Source organism: Balaenoptera ricei, chromosome 4, assembly GCF_028023285.1.
Source record: "Balaenoptera ricei isolate mBalRic1 chromosome 4, mBalRic1.hap2, whole genome shotgun sequence".
Taxonomy (NCBI): domain Eukaryota; kingdom Metazoa; phylum Chordata; class Mammalia; order Artiodactyla; family Balaenopteridae; genus Balaenoptera; species Balaenoptera ricei.
Window position 1 is genome coordinate 153,662,273 of NC_082642.1, and position 9,571 is coordinate 153,671,843.

A 9,571-nucleotide genomic window follows, 5' to 3' on the forward strand; every position below is an offset into this window, starting at 1 on the left:
TTTCATTTGTGTTGAGGTATTTTCTGATTTCCTCTTTGATTTCTTTATTGAACCATCGGGTTTTTAGTAACACGTTAATTAGTCTCCATATGTTTCAGTCTTTCTCATTTTTTAATAATTGACTTCTAGTTTCATACCACTGTGGTCAGAAAAATGCTTGATGTACTTTCTATCCTGTCTAAATTTGTTGAGACTTGTTTTGCAGCCTAGCATGTGATCTTTCCCAGAGAATGTTTCATGTACACTTGAAAAGAATGTGTAGGACTTCCCTGGTGGTGCAGTGGTTAAGAATCTGCCTGCCAATGCAGGGGACATGGGTTCGATCCCTGGTCCGGAAAGATCCCACATGCTGTGGAGCAACGAAGCCCGTGCGCCACAACTACTGTGCCTGTCCTCTAGAGCCTGTAAGCCACAACTACTGAGCCCGTGCACTCAGAGTCCATGCTCCACAACAAGAGAAGCTACCACAATGAGAAGTCTGCACGATGCAACAAAGAGTAACCCTCGCTTGCCGCAACTAGAGAAAGCCCATGTGCAGCAACGAAGACCCAACACAGCCAAAAATAAATAAAATTAAATCTTTAAAAAAAAAAAAAAGCTTAAAGTTAAAAAAAAATAAAAAAGAATGTGTATTCTGCTGTTTTGGGATGAAATGACCTGTAGTTATCTATTAAGTTCTTCTGGTCTAATGTGTCATTTAAGACTACTATTTCCTTATTCATTTTCTGTCTGGCTGATCCGTCCATTGCTATAAGTGGGTGTTAAAGTCCCCTATTATTATTGTATTATTGTCAATTTCTCCTTTTATGTCTATTAATATTTGCTTTATATATTTAGGTGCTCCTGTATTAGGTCCATATATGTTAATGAGTGTTATATTCTCTTGTATTGATCCCTTTATCATTATCTAATGCTCTTCTTTGTCTTATAGACTTTGTTTTAAAGTCTATTTTGTCTGATATGGGTATTGCTACCCCCACTTTCTTATCATTTCCATTGGCATGAAATATCTTTTTCCATCCCCTCACTTTCACTCTGTGTGCGTCTTCAGCTCTGAAGTGAGTCTGTTGTTAGCAGTAAATAGATGGGTCATTTTTTAAATTCCATCAGCCATTCTATATCTTTTGACTGGAGCATTTAGTCCATCGACATTTAAAGTGATTATTGACAGGTATGTACTTATTGCCGTATAGTTACTTGTTTTCTGGTTGTTTTTTATAGTTCTTCTCTGTTTTTTCCTTCTTCTTTTAGTTTAGTCCCTTGTGGTTTGATGATTTTCTTTAGTGGTATACTTGTGTTCCTTTCTCTCTTGTTTTTATGTATCTATTGTAGGTTTTTGTTTTGTGGTTACCATGGGGTTCGTATATGTTGACCTAAAACTATATCAACTTGTTTTAAATAGGTAGTCATTTAAGATCAAACACATTCTGAAAAATTTACATTTTTTACCCCCTCCTCCACTTCTTGTGTTTTTGATGTCATATTTTACATCTTCATGTTTGTCCCTTTATTAGTTATTGTAGTTATAGTTGATTTTACAGTTTTTTGTCTTTTAATCTTTGTCCTAGCATATTTAAGTGGTTGATCCTCTGCCTTTACTACATATTTGCTAGTTTGATTTTTTAAAAAATACTCAATAAAATTAGTAGATGGGTACTTCCACAATATGATGAACTTAAATCTCTACCTATATGCAGCATGAAGCTTAATGGAGAATGCTCAAAGCATTGCCATCCAAGTCAGGGCAAGATAAAGATGTCCTGTATCATAACTATTACTTGACAGTTTTCTGAGGGTCCTATTTATGCAAATTTTATTTGCAGATTATATGATTATTTACAAAGGAAGCCCAAGAGAATCAAAAGAAAAAGTATCATGAAGAATAAAAGAATTCTGTGAGGTGGGCAGGTAAAATTTTAATATAAGGAGATCGGTAGCCTTCCTGTATACAAAAGATAACTTAGCTCAAAGTGGTTGCTATCAAATGCTTTTTCAAAATCTATAGAAATGGTCAATTATTTTTCTCTTTTAATATTTTAATACTGTGAATTATTTTAATAGATTTTAAAATGTTGACACACCCTTTAATTCCTTGGTCATTGTAATAGTCATGCAAGGTTTTATTTAGAATTCTTGTGCTGTCAGTCTTAAAAGGTATTTCTTTGTAGTTTTCTTGTTTATGCTATCATAGTTAGGTTTTTGTTTTACATTAAGCTAATATCACACACACAAGAAAAGACTTGAGATTTCCTTCACTTTATAATCTAACAATTTGGATAGAATTGAGTTATCCATTCCTTTAGGGTTTATTTGATTGAATCCCATGGTTAAACCTCTTGGCATTTTTCCTGAGAGGATTTGTCTGTTTTGGTTTCCTTTCTCTTATTAATTAACAAATAAACCTTTCTGAGTCACTGAGTTTTAGGTATGTCTCCTGTAGACAGTTTGGCTTAGTGATCCAAACTGAGAATATTTTTTCTGTAGATATCACATTGTTGACTCCATACTATAAGCATACTATAAGAAATTAGTATATTTTCACTTCATTCATCTCCCCTGTCCCTTCCACCATGTAATTCTACTTAAGTACAAGATTTTTAAAACATGTTTACTTTTATATATTTAAATATGCTTATACCTCATTTAATAGGTTTAAATGATGTTATCTTTTAATCTCTGGATATAAAAAAATTTAAAAAACCTATTTTCCATCTTCTTTCCACATTGCCCACACTTAGTTTCTAAGTTATTTCACTTCTATAGTCTTAAGATTTTTAGTGTTATTATTCAGTTTGTTATATACAATCTCTCTGTTATATTCTTAAATGGATTTAATGCTCATTAATGCTTTGTATGTGGTTCTGCTATCTCTTGGTTGGCTGAAGTTCATTCTGTGTAATTTCTTTAAACAGCACTCATGGGAATTACAGATCTAGGTGTAAAATTCTTAGGTTATGCATACTTTCCTTGAGAATGCTAGGAATGCTCATGGAATGTTACTGTGGAAAAGTCTGAGGTTAGATAGATACAGATATATATATATATATATATATTCACCACCTGAGGACAACTCCAGTTTATGCTGTTGTACCAATATAATGATGAATAATGCCCACCCACTTTCACTCACAAGTGTCCCAGTTAGGACAACAAATTATATGGTCACTCTACATATAGATAACATGATATTTTTACAGGATGTCTAAAGAATTATTTATCTTTGAAGACCAGAAACCTTAGAGATTATGTTTTCATAATTATCTTTTTTTGTGAGTTTTTTTTCTGGAACAAGGTATTCCTTATAATCTGAAGGTTGAATTTCTCTTTTGTTTTTGGAAAGTTGTCTTGAATTATATCTTTAAATATTTCTCTACACTCCTTCCTCCCTTGTTTTTTTGTTTTTTCTAATGGTATGAAGGTTATGCAGGTTGGATCTTCTTTGTCTTCCATAAGTAAAACATATTCTCTCTAATCCTTTTAAAATATTTATTCTTTTTTATTTCATTTTTCTTGCTTTTCTCTTTCCTATTCTCTATATGCTTTATTATATTTTTCATAGTGTTCATTCTCTTTTGTGTTGCTTTTAATTGGACCTTCACTTCTAGGATTACTTTTTCAATTTCTTTTCTAAGCTTTCATTTCTTTGGCTTGTATGGACACTTCCCTGAACTCTTACATGTCTATTTGTGTTTTTGTATTACAGAGGAAACAGCCTAATTAGGCTTTTGTAATTCAGTTTTATCTGTTCAGAACCAATTTCACCTATTCTGTCACAATTTTCATCTGCTCCATGGCAATATTTTTCTATTTAATATTTCTTATTTGCCATTTTTTTCTTTTCATCATGTACTTATGGCACTATAATTACATAGATTCTATTTTAATTCAGTTTTAAATTATGAACTTTGCTTAAATAAACAGAAGTTTTTATGGACAACAAATTTCAGAAGGTTTAGATGGAGGAGGAGCCAGAGTTATGTTCCTGAATATTAGACAAAGTGCTGTGTGCCTGAATGTACTCTTTCAGCCTTTACTTCTCCAAAGCATCAAAGATCAGCTCTGCATTGCTGTTCACAATGCTGAGTCTCTCTGCTACACCATCCTCACCAACAAGATGGCTCCTACAAATTATATGACTTTTCCATGTGATTCTTTATTCAGTACCACACTCCTTGCTTATCAAGAATCTGTGTCCATTTAAACTATTAAAATCACAAAATGATGACACTGGAAAAAAAATCAAGGAAATACAATGGAGTTATACGTTTCTTTGATTTACCCAAAAGAAATTAATGAAAGGAAAAAAAGAAAAAGAAACAAAGGGACAAGGAACAGATGGCATAAGTGCAAACAAATAACAAGATGGAGGCATAAATTCAGTCATATCAGACATTAAATTAAAATGGATCCAATTATAATTCAAAGGCAAAGATAGTCAGGCTCAATAAGAAAAGATCCAATTATATACTATTTCACAGAGTTACACTTTAAATATAAAGGCAGAGTTAGGCTGAAAGTGTAAAGATGGAAAATTACATACTCTGTAAACATTAGCTAAATAAGGTTGGTCTGGCAAATTAATATCACAAAAAAAGATGGAAAGGCAAGAAGTTCTAGTGGTGATGAAGAGGGACATTTCACAATATAAAAGGTGAATTCAATAGGAAGACATAAGAATCACAAATGTATGTGTATCTAATAACATAGCTTCTAGATATGAAAAGCAAAATTTTACAGAAATTAAAGAGCAATAAACAATCCACAATCACAATAAAGACAAATCTACAATCACCTCTCTCAATAACTAATAGAACAGGCAAAACAATCAGTAGGAACACAGATTTCAATGGCATTAATAGTCAAGTTGACCCAATTGATGTTTATAAAACACTTCACCTAACAGTTGCAGAATACACACTATTTTCAAGTGCACATGAAATAGTCACCAAAATAGACTATACATTGAGCAACAAAGCAAGTCTTAAAAAATTTCAAAGGATTGAAATCACACTGAGAATATTCTCGTACTATAGTGGAATTAAAGTTGAAATCCATAACAAAAACTAACTAGTTATCTGTAAATATTAAGCCACACATTCTTAAATAACCCATGTGTTAAAGAAAAAGCACAATGGATTAGAAATATCTTGACTTGAAATGAAATTAAAATATAATCCATCAACATGTGTGGGGTATAGCCAGAGCAGGGCTTGACAGGGAAATATATTGTTCTAATGTGCAAACTAGAAGACAAGGTGAAAGCTAATTACCTAAACTTCAATCTGAAAAGCCTTAGAAAAATAAGAGCAAATTTAACCAAAAGTAAGTAGCAGGAAAGAAATACTTTTAAAGAGGCCCTAAATCAATGAAATGGACAAACAGAACTGCAATAGACAAGAATCAACATGACCACGAATCAACATGACCAATCTTTTTTAGAAGATTAAAAAAATAATATAATGTTTACAAGACTGATGAATAAAAATGAGTGAAAACACAAGTTATCAATACCAGTCATGAAAACTTAGATATCACCACAGATCCTACAGATAAGAAAAGGATAATAGGAGGAAATTAAGAGCAACTTTATGTCAATAAATTTGACAGGTTAGATAAAATGGAGAAATTATTTGAAAAAATCAATTTATCAAAAACTGATACCAGAAGGAGTATAATATCTGAGTATTCTCATATCATTTAAAGAAATGGAATCTGTTATTAAAAACAGTCCCTCTACAAAAACTTCAGTCCCACCTGACTTCACTGGTAAATTCTTTTGAAAATTTAATTAAGAAATGATACCAATCTTATAAAACTCTTTCACAGGAAGGAGAAAAGGGGAATATTTCCTCACTCATTTTATGAGGTCAGCATAACGTTGAGAACAGAACCTGATGAGAACATTGTAAGAGAGTTACAGACTGATATCTCTGATGAACACAAAAATCTTAAACAAAAAATTAGCTATTATTAACAAACAATCACTAGCAAAATAAAGGAGGAAAGCCATACGATCCTCTCAGTAGATTCAGAAAAGTCACTCAGTGGAATTCAACACCTGTTCATCACAAAAACACTCAGTAAAGTAGGAATAGAAGGAAACTTCCTGCATTTGATAAAAGTATCTGAAAAGCCTATGGCTAATATATGAAATTCTGAATCGTGAAATACTGAGTGCTTTTCCCTCTAGGATCAGGCGAGACAAAAATGTTTGCTATCATCACTTATATTCAACATTATACTGAGGTTCAAGTATGTATAATCATGGGAAAAAAGAATTAAAAGCACACAGTTTGAAAATGAAGAAGTAAAAGTATTATTTACAGATAAGAAGTTGTGTACACAGAAGATCTAAAGGAATTTACAATCTATTAAAACTAATTAATGAATTAAGCAAAACTCTGGGATACATGGTCAATATACAAAAATCAATTCTTTCCATATGTTTGCCACAAATTAATCAGAGAATGAAATGGTAGGGTTAGAAAACTGTTTTAAGGAGCCACTCAAACATAACTGAGGACACTTACTTGCCCTTATTCCTTGCTAAAGCCTGTATTTATCACTGGTATAAGAAACATGAAAGATACTCTAGCAAAACTTCCTGTATAAATGTAAAGTGGTATTGTTGGTAATGTTATCATTGCAGATTGTTTTCTAGGGGAGAACTTTACACAGGAAGTACAAGCAAAATTGAACCATGAGCAAAGTATGTTATTACCTTCAGGACATCCTTAACTTAAACCAGATAATTATTCACAGGCTCAGAAACCTCTGAGACAAGAAGCCATGGCTATAAGCCAAGAGAGAAAAAATTGGATATTTCCTTAATACCCATTGAAGAGAGGAAAAGCAATAGGAGAGTAGATCATTTAAGTAAAGGAAGATGGGGAAACACCATCAAGTTGGTATCCAGCCAATTATTCAATCAGATGATAGTATAAATCATGCAACAAATATTCTCTTGCTTACCCCAACGTTTCAGGAATTGGCTCATTGAGTTTTTAGCAGTAACAAATTGGAGAGGTGAGTCAATCTACACCTCCCACCTCTGTCCTTCTCACAGATGAGAAAATTGCAGCCTAGGGGGGCTGTGATATTTGCCCCAAGTTGACCTACTTAACTGCAGAGTCGGGGGAGAGACAGGCCACCTGATGCCCAGTCCAGGGCTCTCTCCATCTCTTCTGCCTTCCTTCCATCAGGTTTTGAGAGAGAATTTACAAAGTGTTTGCAGCAATTTGAAGGAAATAACACCAGCACTAAAGGTGGCCCGAGATCACCAACAGTCTTGAACCTGGAGGCTCCCCTTTAGGGGTGGAAGGACTTTCTCCCCACCTTCCTAGGTTCAATAGCTGGGCCTTTGAAATAAATTGACAGCAGGCAGATTGAAGAAAAAAAGCATAAAAGAAATGCCAGCTCCACCATTTTGTAGTATTCTTAAGCCACTAAAATGCCAGGATATTAAAGTAGAATAGCCAGGAGTTAATTCTTCCATCATACCCGTGACGTCGTATTAGAGTATATTTTCTGATCAATGGATCTCCAAAGGGACTGGAATTATTTGCCCTGGAGAGAGAAAAGCAAGTATGATATGCTGTTCACAACTTTGTGTATTAAGGGTGTGCTTTTTTTTTTTTTAAAAAAAGGGGGTCTAGACAGTGAGTATTCAAACATAAGTAAATGGAACAAAAAACCAGAGATCTCAACTTGTCAAACCAGAACTCATCTTCTTCCTTAACTGGATCTCTTAGGTGACGCTTTCATGGATCCAGCCAGCATTTTTAACAAATTGAATTATAAGTTACCTACAGTGAAGTGCATTATTATTAACTGACCCCACATGCATTTGAGTGTCTGTTCTGTGTCAGATACCCTGATCAGTGCTGGGGATACAAAGATGAATCAGACTGGGTTCCAATCCTGACAGAGTCTAAGACTGGTGGAGGAGACCAACAAGGAGACAAATAAACTATAACATGATCAGTTCTGGGGAAGAAAGGAAGGAGTAGATGAACCTTGTCTGGGGGAATCCCAGGTCTGTGGCCTGAAGCTTCTCACTCTGTATATATACTCTTTTGGGTTCATCCACCATTCCAGCTTTAATCTTATGACCTTGATTGCCTGGGAGTGAGTGCACAGGAGAATTGTAGGAGGAAAAATTTGTGTAAAGATTGTTTCTCATGAAGGGGTTCAGGACATACCACCCCAAACATGTTGCTTTCGGATATTATTTTGAGCTGAAACCACTGGAAAAACAGCAAATGCAGGGAAAAGCTTTCTCTGAACTCCCCCTATCTGCCTAAAGTCAGATACTCTAAAAGAAACTCAAATGTCATAAGTGCCCTCCCCAGGAGTATCATCAGCAGGGAAGACTGACCGTTACCACAGGAGAAGAGACCAGAAGTCGACGCCACACCCAGACAAACGTCCTCACAAACTATCGTATCTCCCATCTGTTCCTCTAAGGGCCCCTTCATCTTTCCTGAAAATCATTTGCTCTCCCCCAAGTTGGCTACATCCTCCCTCCCCTTCTCCTGTTGATGGTATTTAAGCTCTCAAATCACACCAATTTACTGAGTAGTCACTTTTTTTCTTGTGATGCCCCATGCACATACTATTAAAAATAAATAAGTGTGTACAGCTTTGCTGCTTACAATCTATCTGCTATCTGTTTATTTCACAGACCCAGCTATCAAACCTAGGAAGGTGGGGGGAAAGGCCTTCCTCCCCTACAGGGGAGCCTCCAGGTTCAAGACTGTTGGTGATTCAGGCCAACAGTGCTGGTGTTATTTCCTTCAAATTGCTGCAAACACTTTGTAAATTCTCTCTCAAAACCTGATGGAAGGAAGGCAGAAGAGATGGAGAGAGCCCTGGACTGGGCATCAGGTGGCCTGCCTCTCCCCCGACTCTGCAGTTAAGTGGGTCAACTTGGGGCAAATCTCATAGCCCCCCTAGGCTGCCATTTTCTCATCTGTGAGAAGGACGGAGGTGGGAGGTGTAGATTGACTCACCTCTCCAATTTGTTACTGCTAAAAACTCAATGAGCCAATTCCTGAAACTTTGGGGTAAGCAAGAGACAATATTTGTTGCATGATGATTTGTACCATCATCCTATTGAATAACTGGCTGGATACCGACTTGATGGTGTTTCCCCATCTTCCTTTACTTAAATGATCTACTCTCTAATTGCTTTCCCGCTCTTAAATGGGTATTAAAGAAATGTCCAATTTTTTCTTTCTTGTTGTTGGAGCTGGTGTCTATCAGAGCCCCCTCCTCCCCTCCCCCCAAATCAATTGCTTGGACAGAGCTGGAGGTACAGAGAATGTCTTCTGTAACATGGAATCGAAATCCAGGCATAGGAAGCAGATGAAGGAAATTTTAATGAGAAGGGAGGATATGAGAATAGTTCTCAAGAACTTAGTGAAGTAAAGAAGGAAACAAATACTTGCTTGATGCCCGCTAGACTCCTGGTATTCTGGGCTTACTGCCACATGTTTATTTCTGAAATGAGACGTGGGAAGAGGCCTATTTTATGATATTCCCAAGATTTAGAACCTGAGTCATTAGGTTA